This window comes from Apis cerana, linkage group LG2 (genome assembly GCF_029169275.1).
Source record: "Apis cerana isolate GH-2021 linkage group LG2, AcerK_1.0, whole genome shotgun sequence".
NCBI classification, from domain to species: Eukaryota; Metazoa; Arthropoda; class Insecta; order Hymenoptera; family Apidae; genus Apis; species Apis cerana.
Window position 1 is genome coordinate 4,138,968 of NC_083853.1, and position 16,691 is coordinate 4,155,658.

At 38.9% G+C, this 16,691-nt stretch overlaps 1 protein-coding gene and 1 long non-coding RNA gene across 7 annotated transcripts in view; one reads left to right on the forward strand and one right to left on the reverse strand.

The window, feature by feature from the left end:
• LOC107997499 (semaphorin-1A) overlaps positions 1 to 16,691 on the reverse strand; it is a 396,921-nt gene that overhangs the window by 268,385 nt on the left and 111,845 nt on the right. The window lies entirely within an intron of this gene.
• Positions 3,492 to 8,217, forward strand: LOC114577506 (uncharacterized). Its single transcript, XR_003697651.2, has 3 exons — positions 3,492 to 3,666; positions 5,395 to 5,579; positions 7,623 to 8,217. It is a non-coding gene; the product is annotated as an uncharacterized LOC114577506 (long non-coding RNA).

Below are 16,691 nucleotides of genomic sequence, written 5' to 3' on the forward strand. Positions count from 1 at the left end.
AATTCTCTTGAGTGTCGCGTAATTGAAAGCCGTGTGCACGATTTGAGGGTAGAGTTACATTAGATTTTTTCGATTTTTATTCGATTTATTCTGATCTATTTTCGGAAGGCAGAGGAAAATAGAGTCTTTTTATTTTAAATTTATATGGAGACTTTAACAATGTTTGATCAGCGTCAAAAATAATCACATAAATCGTCTCTTTAAATTTTCTTACACTTTAAAGCGAACTGGTGATATTAATTGTGCAATGTTGCCGCGTGCAAAGTGTCCATTATTTTTTAAACCGTATTATACGATGCTCGCCGATTCGTTAAGGGGTTAGATTTCTTTCTTATCGGCAAGCTCGATCATTGTACGGCGAAAGAGTTATAATCCTGACGTCACGCTTTCAACGGATAGAAAATTTATTTGCGAAAAAGTACATTATAATTATATATACGCGAAATTGAAATGAAATGGCTTTTAACCTAATCCCAGCTTTAAAATATAATCACGTGAAATGGATTCGGATTTTAAATTGAGTAATTTCACAAAGAAATCTTTTTCCTTTCTTACTAAAAAAAAAAAAAAAAAGAAAAAGAATTAAATATTGTAAAATTATGGAGACAGGTAATTAATATTACGAAACGATCATTTAAATTTGATACGCGCACGAAAATTTCGTTTCATCATTTTATCAAAAATTATCCGTCCATTCCACGCTTACACGGTTATCAACTTTTGAAGTGACAATTTTTTTTTTAAACACATTAATTTTTCTCGAGGAAAAATCATTGCGATTCTTCGTATATTCTTTCTCCATCCAGAGGGGAAACGACACTTGAAAATACGAAAATGCGGCGCAATTTGGTTCGAACGAATGAACGTGAACGATCCGCCGGGGTCATGATCGTCCAGCCTGTTTACCGTGTATCGAATTTTTCCACGATTCACGTGTTTACCACCTATTAATTCCACCAGGATGCATTTCACGAGCCGGTAATGCGCGCAAGTGCGGCACAATCGAACCGGGCTTCTATCTTATACCCGAATTACCGGATAAAAGCCCTCGAATCCAGTCGAATTTTTCTATGTTCTCTTCGCGTTATTAACGATAGAAGCAGAAAAGAAAAAATAAATAAATAATGGACAAACGTTGCTATAAAAATGGGTGGGTGGGATAAACGGAAATAATAAATAAGATTAATTGGGCTGGATAGGTTATTGGTGCGTAATGAGCGTGGACCGAGTGGAATCTGGAAAATATTCGAAATAAAATGCACGTGAACGTAATATTTATGGTAACAAGATTGGACAAATCTTCTGTGTTTTAATTGTTTTTGCGCATAATTTGCGAATTTGCATAAATAAACGTAAAGTAATAACAATATTATATTATTGATCTTGAAATATTGATTTCATTTGTTCGTTTATTATTATTATGTACTCTTATTTTCTTTTCCTTTACGTAACGTAAAAGGAATTTTAATTTTCGATTTCATTATTCTTTTTTACGTAGAACATTTAAATTACAAATTGTATCATTGGATTAAATTTTCGATTAATGCACCTGCCAGAAATCGATACGATTCTTAAATGATTTAAAAATGATGGGAAGCATTATTACACAAATACCACTCGCGAGGGTATCACGTTCGCGATTTAAAGGTCCGAGATCCGTTAAGCGGATGGCTAAACAAACGAGCGATTTTCATTGGACGGTATTCGGATTGCAAGGATTCCATTAAGGTCGGGATGGAAGTCGATGGAAGATCTCGAAGATGCACGGCTCGACGCTGACTTCCTTATGCCATTTTACGAGCATAATGCACCTTACAAGCTTTACGTGCCCGCGTACGCGAGCGCGTGTGTAAATGCCTCCAGCCAATTTCCATATATTACAATGGGAACAGAGTTTCATAGAATTTCACCGAATGCTTGATTACGCCGTTTGTTAATCGCTCTCCCTGATCTATTCCGTTAAATCCTCCTTAAAAAAATATTCCCCGATGATTATATATATATGAGGAGTTAATTTATTTAAATAAAAAAAAGACGAGAGATCCGGATCGAAAATTCGAAGAAGCCTGCAGCCTCTTCCATTCGATGCACCGGTTACAAGTTCAAGAACATGGCAAGTGCAACGGGTGAACCGTTAGTTACGGTAAATTTCCGTCCACCAAGTCTAACAAGTACATTGTACATTGGCTGGCAACATGCTAGAGAGACAGTAGGTTGCTTTGCCTCTCTCGACATCACCATTATAATCATAAACTTTTTCTTCTTCTTCTTCTTTCTCCCCCTCCTCCTGCGGCTTCCAGCAATTCGAGGGGAAGCATAGTCGAGTGGTTGGCTAATTTGCCTCGGTCACGAGCTATCGTAAAAGATCCTAATATTCTTGGGATTATAAATCGCAGGAGGACATTCCTCGGCAATCTTCTTTCTTTTAAATTTCCCGCCGCGAGGTGAACCCGTGCGCGGCTTTGTAATTTGTCCTATCTTCATTTTCTCTTTCTCCGTCGTTTCGATATCACGTCGTAATTGGTCGATATATATATATATAGAAGGAGAAGTTTGATAGGAAGAAAAGAGATCGTGTACTCTCTATAACGTGACTCTCGAAGTCGATAAATTTTAGAAAAAGGAGACAAAATTGCAAACTTGTTATCTCCTTTTCTCTCTCTCTCTCTCTCTTTAAACAAGAGATTCGACTTTGAAGTTTCTTGTTACTTTTGTTATCGATAACTCGATCGAACTTTTTATTTCTTAGTTTTAAATTACGTCTTTTTTTACGTATCTGAAAGATGAAATTTTTAAAAAAAAATTTATTATAGTAATGATATTAAATTATTTAGGAATTATTAAATTACAATGTGTATAGGTAATAACGACAAAAGTACTTATCCTATGTAAAGTTTCTCTTAGCTCCTATTTTTCTAGTCATTATAACATAACGATAATAATAAAAAAATAGCACGAACAATAGAAAGTATTCGTCAAATAAGCATTTTCACTTTTGCCCAGAGTAATTTTCCAAGAAAAGGAAGAGACAACTCTAAAAATTCAAGAAGAATCTCCATCTAACCCTATTTTAACCCCTTTAAACCCTTCTCCCTTCGCATCCATCCAAACAATTTCCCAAACAAAAGAAACTAACACTACATCCATTTAAAAACATACACATACGTTTAAAAACAAAACTTTCCACGATTGTTTTCATTCTCCAAACGCTTCGTCGAAATTACACCGTAATATCTATAATATTTACACCGCGCGTATACAAACAGAGGAAGGCGAAACTTTCTACGAAATTATTCTGCAAAAACCAAAACCACTTCTTCCTTTGTATACACCGATCGACCCGAACGAATATTACGACTCGATTCGTGTATCCAGTGCGAGGAGTGGCCGCGAGTGGAAAGGAGCGAGACTTTCTAAAGCCGTCTCTCGTCCTCCCTGTTAATTTCGCCACCGCTGTTCTTTACGAGGCGGCCGATGCATATGGATGCAGCGACTATTCGCGATACGAGAGAGCACGGCACGCGCCGACACTTACAACGTAATTTCTTATTCCCGTGGTAGCCGCCTCTCCGTGGCACGCGACCCCCACCGGATAGCCATCGATCTCTCCCCCAAGAACACGTAACTCCATCGCCTGTCGATCGCCGTCTCCCTCAATTTCGATTGGTATGTGCTCGTTTTTAATGATTTTTACCTTAAACGCTTTTCACCTGGGAAACGAGACGGAATTTAACGTAAATAGACACAGTTTTTGCGGGGAGAAAGTTTTGAAATGATTAAAAGAACGCGATGCGGGAAATAATAGTAACGATCGCTTGTTATTTTTGTTCGTTATGGAGAATGAAAATAAATGCGATTATACGAACGAAATTTTAAGTACCCAGGTTATATATGCATGCGCATTGTAATATAAAGTCAATAATTTAATTACAATTTGATGTATCATTATACGTTTTAGAGAATTCGTGTAATTCGTGCTTGCGATAGATTTACATAAACGACGCGATTGATTTTGAAGCGAATAATTTCGAGCAATCGGCGCTAAAAGATACGAAAGCAAAAGGAGGAAGGCGCATTAAAAACGTTGCCCGACCGTTCCAACCAACAGCCACTTTCGACAACCACCGTAACATTTTCCGATATCGATTTGAAACGTGGTCGCCCCCCTCCAGCCCCGTTGACGCTGGTTCACCACACCACTCGCCGAATGTTTCATCGAATATTAATCCTCAAGGACTGCGACAGTTTGGAAAAGCTTGGAGAGAGAGGGTTAATCGAATTCCCTTAACGATTCGGTTTTTCGCGATACGTCACCGATTCGAAGTTGGGGCAAAGGGTTTCGAGCCCTCAAGTTGGACCTCCTAAGTAATTTGCTCGATCGAATTAACCCTCCACCCTCCCCTAGTTTCCATTAATCACGCGTCATTTTAACCGCGCACCAAATGCACCGTGTGCTAAACGAACTCCGCCGAGTTAAGCGTTGCAAGTTGATTCTCTCTCTCTCTCTGTGTGTGTGAGTTACAAGGGGAAAGTTTGGTCGGCACGAGGTTGTATCGAGGAGTTCATCCGCGTTACGTTGTCGCTTGGATAACGAGACGAGAGTTTGCACACGTGGAATGCGCGTTGTTCTTTCTCCGAATGGAGCGAATCTGATTTTCGAGGCTGGAGCGGTTGTGCGAGGAATAGCGACGAATAGGTGCGTTGTCGTGGAAAATTTAAGAAGGGAAGTTCCTAAGATTATCCCTTGTAAATCTCCCAAATTAATTAAAACGGCAAGAATAACTGCGCGAGCAATCCGTGAAACGTGTTGGACAGTTAGTTAACTTCGAGCCATTTCTCAATTCTGGAATAGAATCAATGGAATTCCAGCGCAATTTTTCCAATCCTTAACGAGGGGGGATCGCGTAATTTCACTTAAACCGCTAAATACGAGATATATATACCCACTTCTCTTCCATTTACATTTATATTGGCTTATTATACCCGCGCCTCGCGTTACTCGCGCCTTCCTGTTCCTCAAACCGCAACCCCTCCCTCCCTCACTCCACTTTTCTTCCCGACAGGCGCGCCAACGGTTAAATGTATGCCGCTCTTAAGAGCTTACCGGCCGGAAGCATAGAAGATGAAATTTACTCAGCACTCTCGATCGCCCCTAATATTCACAGGGCGTCTGCCCTCCGGGCGGAATTCGCCGCTCGAGGGCGGCTGCTTGATTCGACTGGCAGACGTGCGGGGCCTATCTACCGATCTACGCTGTGGTAATTAAGTCAAACAAAGGCAGGCGTGACGATCGATTCGACCGTCTGTACGAAATGTCGCCGCTGTATATTTCCTCTCTCCGTCTTCGTAGTGTTCCTCGTCAATTTACGCTCTCCTTTCTCTTCTTTTCGACAGAGGACGCACCTGTCTCCCGTTTCGCTCTCTCTACCTGTCCAGAGAGGAGCAAATGTTGATAATACCATTCGATCGAGGGAGAGGAGGGGGCAGATTCCTGGACGAATACCGGGCGACTGGAATACAAAGGAGGGAGATTCCGCGGCACGCGGAAGCTCGCTATTAGGTTCTTCTCTTTGGTGGAGGTAAGAGGTGTTGGTAAGAGTTTCTTTTCTTTTTTTACGCCAGCCATGATTCGTCTCCACTCGCCGTGACCGAGCCGGTTCGATGGCTCGAGAAGATTCCCTCGAAGTGTCGCGAAATCGTTGTTGCATCGATGGTCCTTTTTTCCCTCCTTTGGCAAGAAACGACGAGAATCCGTGGACGGTTTGGAGGAAAGGAACGATTGAGAATATTTAATGTTTTTTTGAGTTGGTTGGTTGGATCTCTTGCTTGTTTCGATAAGTATATTGTTTTTAATTGGCTATCGCGATGCCCGGAATCCGAGGCATTCGAAGAGGGATGGTTCATTACGCACCCCTTGCAAACTCGGCATACCGATAACATTATGTCCGAGCACCCCGAGAACTTGGTCGATTGCCATCGGGAAATTCTGTAGTGCCACGCCTTTTTGATATAGGTTTGATAATTAATAGGTGGCACGATCATTTTTGTATTATAATTTTATCAGCCAAGTATCACCCTCGTGTCGATATATTGATTATTTATAATAAAGCGTACCGTTATTGTATCTCTATTATTCTTCTTACTATATCACATCGAAATGTCTCGAGTTTGAATCCATCATATATTTCACATTTGAAAGAGACTTATCCTCAAAAACGCAATTTTCGAAAGTATAAATCTTTACACTCATCTTTCTCGAGAAAAGAGGAAAGCAACAAAGTCCTCGAACTCGGAATACATAGCAAGCAGATCTTCTCGATTTCGTATGCAAAGTCAGAGCGTTAAGTTTCACCGAGTTATTGGATGGCGGTGGTGCAATTAGGAATGGTAAACGAGAATGGAAGGGAAAGAAAACGGAAAAGAAGGGTCTTTAAAAGGCGGAGGAGAGGTGGGAAGGAGAGGTGGTCTGATGAGCGTAAAAGGAATAAAAGCGTCTTTGCTCGGCCACTCTTCGTGCTGGATAAATGAGGTCCGGTCTCAAAATGAGGTTCGATTCCATTAACAATAAATATCTGTCTGTCTATGCGAGCAAGTGCGAGTTCAAACTGCTCGCTCGCTCGTGTAACTAGTAGAGGAAGTTATTGAAAGTTGTTAGAGTTGCATCGCGATACGACGATTTTAACCGTGCTGGGGGGTAATATGAACTTGTTTCTTTATTGTAGACACTTTCATTCGGAGAATAAATTCCAATTGTTGTGGCAAACGGCGTGGAGGAATCTTTATTTTTTTCTCGGTAAATTTGTAAAGATGATACATCTAGAAAAATTTTTGGAGTCGATGTTATAGAATATTTTATGCATACGAGTGAATTTTCCAAGCTGTCTATTTTTTCGTGAAACAGGTCAAGTGATTCGAAAGTGTATCATAGATGGAGTAAAATATGCGATGTTTGCAATACTTGATCGATATGTCATTGACTGAAGTCTTGGAATGCAACACCGAAAGCGGAAGAGGATATATGAGATACAAACGGAATAAAAGACACTCGCCCATTGTCCTTATCGAGTAACGATGTCAATAAGTAACAAACGATGTTTGCCGATTAAAATGTCGCATTACGATCGTTCTGAATTATAATTATTATCGAAATTGTAAAAAAAAAAAAAAACGAAGAAATTTTCAAAATTGCAAAACATTTTCCATTTCATCGTATTCAGAGGTTAGAGAAATCGACAAATTACGTGACAAAATACCGACACTTTGTTTAACAATGCTTCCATGTTGACAATTTCCTCGTGCATTAACAGTCATAATAAACAATATGTTTATTAAATTGATCATAATATCGATTTAACACGTATTATTTGATTTCAATTCGAGCTAATCAACGTATCAATAAATTTATTTAATGGAACATCTTCTTGGAGAATTGAATTAACTGATCGATTCTTCTTTAACTAGGCAAGAAAACGAAGAAGCGAGCATAGAATCTGACTCGATTCTATTAAGATTTCGTTTTCGTTAAGCGAAGGAGAACAGTTGATTCAATTAACCGTTTATACGCCTCTATTAGATGCATTATAACCCCTAAGTTGATCGATCACAACTATTTATCTTTACAGTTTCTCTGAAGGAACGAAAGGATGAGCGACCCGCAACGGGGAAAGGCTCGAATCGATCGTTTGCTCTCTCGATCCCGATTGTTGGAACGGATCAAATTTACCAGGAGGGATACAAATGTTCGAAATCACGATTTCGAGGGCGAAAAACGAAGGTTGACGTGTAGAAGTCTGCGTGGCGGCGAAAATCTAGTTTCAGGCCGTGACAAATAAATCAGACCTGTTGCGACATGATCCTATTAACGCTAAGTACCGTGATTTATCGCGCTATTTGTATCGAACAGGCGGAAAGGACGTAGAAATGTTTTGTTTGCGGCCTCCATGGGCGATCCATTAAACTATTAACCCGGCTATCCGCCCATTTCCCTCGCTCGAGAATCCTCTACTCGCGATATTTTTCAACGTTTTCAGCCTAAGCGGTGCATCGTTAAACCCATCGTTCAAAATTACCCCAACGATCGAAAATTGGCTCGAGTTTTTAAACCGGATTCGGGCGAAAATTGAAAACGAGAGAGAAAGAGGGAGAGAGCAACGCTCTCCTTTAAGCGTTAAAGTTAAACTCTTGCTTGGAAACATCGCGAATTTATTATCAACAGTGAATATTATCAGCGCTGCTGAAAGAAACTTTCTCTAAAATCGTAATTAGCGTTAATGATCATTTTAGAAGCATACGTGCCCTTCTTAATATTTCTTCTTAATACGTGGATTTTTGAAATTTGCACAAAAGAACAGGAAACTTTTAATATTTTCGTTCATCCAATTTCGAATTATTTTTTATGACCGGATTAATAATAAATTTCTTTTAAAAATCGCGCGAATAATCGGGGGGAGATCCCGATTTAACAGAGATTTCGTATGCGAGTAACGAGTGTATAATTTCGCCGGAGGATTATTATCATTTCCAGGGAACATTTAAATTCCTGCAATGTTTAAAACTCGCGCGGAATTTTCGTTATTAAAACGGATTAAATGGCGGACAGCGGGTGTTCGCAAGTTATTGCAGACGATGTAATTGGACTCTTAATGTATTTCTTTCGTATTTTGTATATAGATATATATTCGTTTACGAATTAAAAATAACATCATTAGACATTTGCAGACATTTTGGCCTTGGTAAGATAATATTTATCGACACGATTGAAATTTTTCTTCTCGATATTTTATTGCCAATTGAGACCGTCGATGAAAGAAATAATTGAAATCGGGATGTATCGGCTGATTGATAGAGAAGTTATCTTAGGTAACTTGTTACTTTTCCAACTGATTTTTCTTTTTAAGAACGGACTTTTCAACAGGCGTTTGAATGTTTGCAAAAATTTTACAAAGTATAATACCATTCATTGGACTCGATGCACCACAGTGACGTAATATCAACGACTGTCGAGTTGTTGAGTGGATCTTTGATGAAAGAATCTTCTAAGAGTATCGGTCGATATCGATCGTAAAAAATTATTTCCAGGAATCGACATGTTGTTTTATTACTCTCCCTTCCTCTTTTTATTAAGTCACCGATCAAACTCTCTATATATAAAAATGAGTCAAATTCAAATGCGTTACTTTAAACGCAACAATCCGCCTCTTTATAACGAAACACCGACGATAATTCCAACTTAAATATTCGATCAATTCAAACACAACGAATCCAGAATTATTATTCTCAACTCGCGATGAAAGATGGAGGGGATGAAAGGAAAAAAGAAAACAATTTTCAAAAAATTTATATTTCGCCCTATTTTCCGGAGGAATAGGATTGAAACCGCGATGAAATCTGGAAAAGCGTGGCGATGGGAAGAAAAGAAATTCGGGAAGAAAATAGGTCGTGCGAGAAACCGCGAGAGGGGAGGAGGAATTAAACTCGCCCAAGAACTTTTCGCCATTGTTGTTTTCTCTTTTTCGAGGGAAGGGACACGCGGATAAAGCGGTACGGTTTGATAGCGATATATGTTTGTCCAGGCGGAAAGCAAACAAACGAGACAAATTCAAAAGCGAATGTAGGGGAGGGGACCCCGTCCTGTTGCTTCAAAGGATTAACTTCGCGACTTTTATCCTTTGTGCTCCGTTCGTAATTATTTTGCAACGCAAATGTTATCGTCGCACTTTACATGATCGTGTTCGCGCGGAAATTAAATCTGCCATCTTTGCAACGGAGTTCGAGGTTAGGTTGGGTTAGGTCTGCCTCGCCTCGAGTTACGCGTACGAGTAGTTCCTGTGTCCTGTTGGGAAGCTGTTGGAAACGAAGGGGTTTTAATAAAAAAAAAGAAAAAAAATAACTTCGTTGTTTCGAATGTTTCTGCTTTGGAAGAATTTTTCTTTTTTTTTATTATCTATTTAAAAGGGATCGAGGCATCGGTCGAAAACTTTTGCCTCGTTTGTTATTCCATTTCCTTTGTCCCTTTACTTTTTACTCTTTTTTTTTTTGCGCGCGTTTCATAAGAACTTCCTATAATTCTTGAGTCTTTCAACAACAATTTTACAAATGTATAAGTCTTCAAATTATTGACTCAACATGTTCCCGATCGTTTCAAGATGAATAATTCGACGAGAAGCCAGTTTTAAAATACAGAGACTGTCGGGTTTTTCTTCCTCTCATTTGTAATTTGAAGAATGTAGAACTCGAAAATGATATTCGTTTTTACACGAGAGGAGAGGGGAAACGGTTCGAGCGAGCGTTTCAGGAATAAAATATGCGGATGGAACGAGGAACGACAAAACGTCGAAGGTATCCGACCGTTTTCGAAACGAAGGAGAGCCGTGAATTTTTCAATATCGAAGAAAGGAGCAAACTATCGACGAGCATCTCAAACTAGCTTCTCGTTTTATACAGTTCAAGTTCAAACTCTATCGACTACGACCATTGGTTTTACGAAGAAATCTCGTGTTGCTCGTCGATTTAAATTTTACTCACTCGATATACAAACGTATAACAATTTTCACACGAGGATATCAGCGTTTTTGACACAGTTACATTCAACGTGGAAATTACAAATTCGATATTCTTTAATTTTTTTTTGGCAAAACACATTTGTAATAAATAATAATTTGACGTGGTGTCTTGGAATTTTTAAACTCACAGGAGTTTATATACCTTGAATATAAAATATAAGAAGACAATTATGATGGTGTTCGAAGTTGAATTTGAATATAAAAAAGATATCTATCGCGTGCAACAAGCTTTAATTTACGCGTGGAGCGGATAAAAATATTTAAATACGAGATAAAAATCAAGCACGATCCACGAAATTATGAGCCACGTGTACAATGTCGAATTACTCTTGTTGGATCATTGTCCTCGTCGGACCTTGTCTGGAAAACTGGCCGTGTCATTAGCATCGATGCCCACTCGAAATCGTACGTCCCCCCGAGCTAATGGTGCTCGATGCTGGTAAACACGGAGGGAGGGGGGCGAAAAAAGGGACGAAAGGGAGCAAAAACTCGACGATGCGTGGGTCGGCGAAGCGTTTGATCGCGTGGCCCTTTAACTCTCGCATCGCCGTTTTCGAGAAACGCGTCTGACACGAGATCATACGAAATTATAGTACGATTCGCGATATTCTTGAGCAGGAATTCGACGTTTCAGTGTTATTTTGAATTTTTCTCTTTATCCTTCTCGAATGTGCAAAGAGAAAGGAAAAGTGCATTGGCTCGATATCAAAGAAGGCACGACACACGCTTTGATAACGGGGAAGAGGAGGGGAGGAAATGTTCGAATTTGTTCGAACAATGGCGGAATGCAATGCGGAATGGACGACGAGGAGATAAAAGATTCAGGCGTTTTAACGTTACGCGTTATTTTCCCACAAGAATTCTCATAGTTGTCTCTTCGTGAGAACGTACAATGGTTTCCATCAACCATGCACCAAGATGCCTCCAGCTGAGATGAGATTACAAACTCGTCGAGATGATTCCGCCCGATCTGCGCCCGTGTAACACGTACATATGTTACGTACGAGGGAGAATAAGCTGGGGCAACGCACAATACTGCACGAAGAAATTTCAAGGAGCCAAATGGGATTCGAATCGTCTCTTAAATTGCATCTATTTGTTATTTGATTAATTTTATTTTCTTTTCAGCAGTATTTCGTCATCCCTCTTCTTAATCTCAGGTATGCGATAATTTAAAAAAAAGTGTATATACGATATTCGTTTATTCGATAAGATTTATAACACATTTGTGTACGATAAATTCGAATCGATGTAATTGACCGATTTAATTTATGTATTTTGATCGTATTGAGTTTTACGGCATCGTTCATATACGGAATTTTTAAAATGTTTAAAACGAAGGCATTGTGCATACTCGATAAGGCTTCCATCTTCGCGAGTGCACGAAATACGCAACCAGGTTTTAGCTGGAGAACGATGGAAGTAAAAAAAATTGCATTAATGAAACGGCTTTTAGATGATCATACGATGCTCGCGGAAATGGAGAAGTTTCAAATTTGGGAAGATTACTTCCATCTTCCTCAAATGGAACTACCTTTCCTTTTTCTTTACACCCCCATAATAAAAATATAACTCCTTGGAACGAATTCTCGAATACAGAATTTACCCTAGAATATCCCTATATCTAATAACTAGAATCCTGGAAAATCTTAATGCGGATTAAATTTCTAAGAAATTTCCACTCTCCCGATACTTCTCTACACAGGAGAGATCGAATCCGTTCCTATTTCCTCCAAAACAATTCCATCAAGACACGCGTCTCTCGATCCAGCTAAAAATACACGAAGAAGAAGAAGAAGAAGAAGAAGAAACTGGGGAGGATAAAGCGCGAAAGGCCAGTCCCAGTGGCGTTTCGAAAACAAATAAAACCTTTCCCTCCCTCCTGTATCGACCGGAACAGAGGAAGAAAAAGGGGAAGAGGAGGATTAAGCCTGCGAGAAGACGGGTCACGTCGCCCCGGATAAGCGTCCGCCATCGATTCGAGTTAACGCGTGACGTCACGATTTATCGCCTCGTCCAGGTAGGCAGGGAGCAAGAAGAGAGGGAGGGAGCATCTGAAGAACAGTGGCGCGTTTTCAGAGCGAGTTCGCATTATGATCCTCCTACGCAAGAGGGAGAGAAAGGCCCTCGAGAAACGAAGCGGAGCCTGTCGCGCCACAATGAATGGACACGATAACCTTTTGCAGCACTCTGGAGTGGCGACGGCTTTCCAGACCTTTCTAAGCACTTGGAAGTCACTTGGAAAAACGCGGCGACCTACACCACCGGGGACGAAGCGGGCGAGGCTTCAAAGCTTTTCTATCGGCCGCCCAACTTTCGCGACAGCTTTCAGCCGAAGAAGCGGCTACGATTCCCCGGCTATTGTTTTCGCGTCTGTCTAATGCACCCGGGGCACGCGGGAGAGACAGGTGCGGACCTGTTTTATTGCAGCCCCTCGAGATCTCCGGGAAAGGGGGGATGATGGGCATTTCCCGATTTCAGGAAGACGATAAATTCGCGGTATTGGCGAGAGAGCCAGTATTTGACGGTGTGAATTGAATGAACGAATGATTAGGAATGAATGGTGGATGAAAAGAAGGAGAGGAAGGTGATTTTTGTCGAGCCGTTTCGAAATTTTAATGAAAATAGGAAATCTTGCCTGTATAACGGATTCCGTTTTCCTTTCTAAATAGAAAAAAAATAGTTTTTATGGTAATTAAATCCAAGAACTCGTGCAACACATTCATTCGCCTACGCTTAATGATAAATTATCGTCAGAATTTGGTAGCACTGATTTAACGAGTGTTAAAAATTTTTTCTTTCAAAGTACACAAATAATTAAGGATTCACGCTTCTTTTTCGTTTCGCAAATTATTTAAACGGTTTTATTACGATAGCAGGCGACATTTCTCTTTAATGGCAATAAATCGTGGTCTGCCAACACCATTAAGGCTCTTCACGGACATTCTGATAATCAGACTTTCCCGAGTGGAATACTCGTGGAAAATCCGAGGGAAATGACGTTCACCTGAAAGTCTCGTTTGACCAATAGAATTCAAGGAATCTTTATTTAAACGTTTCGCTCGAAGGGTAGTTAATTTCATAAAAATTGGCTCGCAAATAGTTGGATTATTTTTCATTCACTTGTAGTCAGTGAATTTGTTATTAATGCGAATTGAATATAAATTGAATAAAACTTTACAATTCGCAATTTCATATATTATTCATATTATTGGCTTGTTTTTTTTTTTTTATTTGTTGCTATAAAACGTAATACGTTAAATGTAAAGATTAAACACGCGGAGAAAATGAATACAATTTTATTTATCCTTTACTCGCGAAAACGTTTAATCCATAATAATTTATTTTATTATTATTCGTTGCAATATTCTTACGAGCTTTAATGCATCGCATAATTACGTTTAAAGAAAAGAAAAAAAAAGCGAATTAAAACTTCGAACATCGATCTCGCCTTTCCACGACACTGAAATTACGAAACCAACTCGCTCGATCGACCAATTTCATACTTTCCCTTCGCAATTATTAAAAGTTCGCGAGTGCTTTCGACTAAATCAATATCGATATCGATATAATTTTACTCAAATACCGAGGCAACAACGATACTTTCACTTTTGCCATCCACGCGCAATCCAATGTTTAAATATTCGCCTCGTTGTTTGAAAATTCTTCTATCGTATTCAAATCATCGCATCGAAACTGCTTTCTCTCGCCCCTTTTCTCATCCATTTCACAAAAACACGGAGGAAAACGAAACCGTTCGAGAATCCCCGATATGAGGCGGAGGGGGGGGTCGAATACGATTCGGATAAATCTTACGATCGAAGGGGGAAGTCACGTCAGCGAAAAGTTTTTCGAAAGTTTCGTCCCTGGGAACGAAAGGCATCGATCCAAGGAAATCCCCTCCCCTGTTTCTCCCTTTTATTAAACAGTTCCGGGCAGGGGAGAGATTGAAAGGAACGGGAAAATGGAAATTTTCATTCGAAAGCCAATTCTGCTTTTTCTTTGGGGGGAGAAGATGGGAATCGATTGGATGTTTACCGATCACGCTTTTTCGACTCGAAACCTGTCCCGTTTCCCGGTCGAAACGTTTCGACAGAGCCGATATCCGAATGATTGATGCGTGTCAGCAGAGTCAATGGTGTTTATCGGTGGACATCTTGATGAAATGCACGGGTGAAATGTTAATCGCGCGTTTTGTTCGAGATTTGATCGATAAAATTAACTCGCGAATTTTTTCAATAGAATCGGATGTTTATTTATTGCATTTCATAGTGGGGTTAAATTTAACAGTGAAATTCATTATACGATCGAACGAATAATTAATCGTCGAGATCGAATTAAATTACGTTAAATTTCGTATTTTATTTATAATTGGATTCTACGCGCTGAAAAATTTGGTAAATATAAAATTTCGTCAAAAAGGAAAAGAAGTGGTGGAGAATAATTTAAAGAAATGTTTAACGGTATCGTTTATTTATTCCACGATATAATTTAATAATTATTGTACATTTTATTATATTCAGTAGCGGAACGATCGTTATCCAACTTTAAAGCATCCATAATCATCCCTGAACATTGCAAACTTTCAAGATCCCTTAAACTAGTAAATTCGAGTACTCGCTACTTAATAATTCAAAATTCAGGAGAGGCAACGATATACCGTAATAATATTTAGTTCAAACAGTCGTAACATTGTTTATGTAATAATCAACTAATTCTGGTCAATTGCACAACGATTTTAGAAACTAATTTACAAACAACGCAAAAATTACCCTTTTAAAATTGGACAAAACAACTTTTTTACCTATCTATCCGTAATGATAAACAGTTTTATCAATCGATAAAGAAAGTAGAAGAAGCTGTATCTAAAATAGATTTTCAAAGGATTATCCAATACCTTCTGTCAGGATCTCCCCTTTAAAAAATCGTCAAATCAAGCCGCATCGTTCAACATGCTCGATTCCAAGCAAGCTTTTTTCGAGTGAAATTGAACAATATCGAAAAGTTTTTAGCTTTCAGTAAATCCATAAATAATTAACCCTTTAACTGTGGTTTATAAACAATGTTAATTTCGATGTAAACCCAAAGTCCGAAGAATACTTTTGACAACTTGTGTCAATTATTGTCTCGGAAACCGATCGATATTTTGCCGTCTTCTAAGAGTATTATAATTTGATCCCAATAAAATATTTTCTTTTCCTTTCTTTTTTTTTTTTTTCAGAGCTAAAAGTATCCGTAGTTAAAGAATTAAATAGATCGCTTGCTCGACGCGAGCAGAAACCAGGCATTCGATTCCCTTCTTATCTGGCTTCTTTGTCGACCATTGTCACTTCCGTCCCTTGCATGATCCTCGCCTTCGACGATGCAATTCGACCGATTCTGATGACGGGAGTCATTCGATCCCCCTTTACACGTTTTCTCTTTTACAATGTAAACTTTGAAGATCGAGCAAAGATTTGTGAACTATTGATCCTTTCCTCGATTGATCCTATCGATTTCTGGTATCTGGAGATCGGTATCGGTGGTCGTCTTATAACGATAAAGCCTGAATGTATTGACGTTCTGTTTGTAAAAGAATATTATTTGATATATTTTAATTAGAAATATCGATGTTTCGATTGTCTATTGCAAGGAATTTTGCTTGCCTGTTCAATTTCTAATGGATCATGATAAAATAAATATTTTTAAATAGAACGAATTTTATGAAATTCGTGTAGAAAGGAGGGTTGATTTTGGAACGACAAGTTTCTATAAAACGTAAGTTAATAGTAATAATAGCAATGATGATGAAAGATTGCGATTAAATTAGAATGATAGTAATAAATAATAAGGAAGAAAAGGGGAAACTTATGAAAAATTGCACGATAATAATACGCAAACTTGTGCGCGATTGGCGTGATGTAGCCAGTTTTCCAAAGTGAATATATCATTCCAGAATATATTGTTGAATGATCGTCAAACTTTATGGTACTATAAATAATATAATAGCTATATCATTGATCTAGGATTGTCTATGCAAATGTTACGCGAAAGTTATAACTATGCTACGTAAAAGTTACTTCTTCTTCCTTTTCAATTGAAAATCATATTTCGTTCGCACTAGAGATAGATTCTTTTATACTTTTTAAT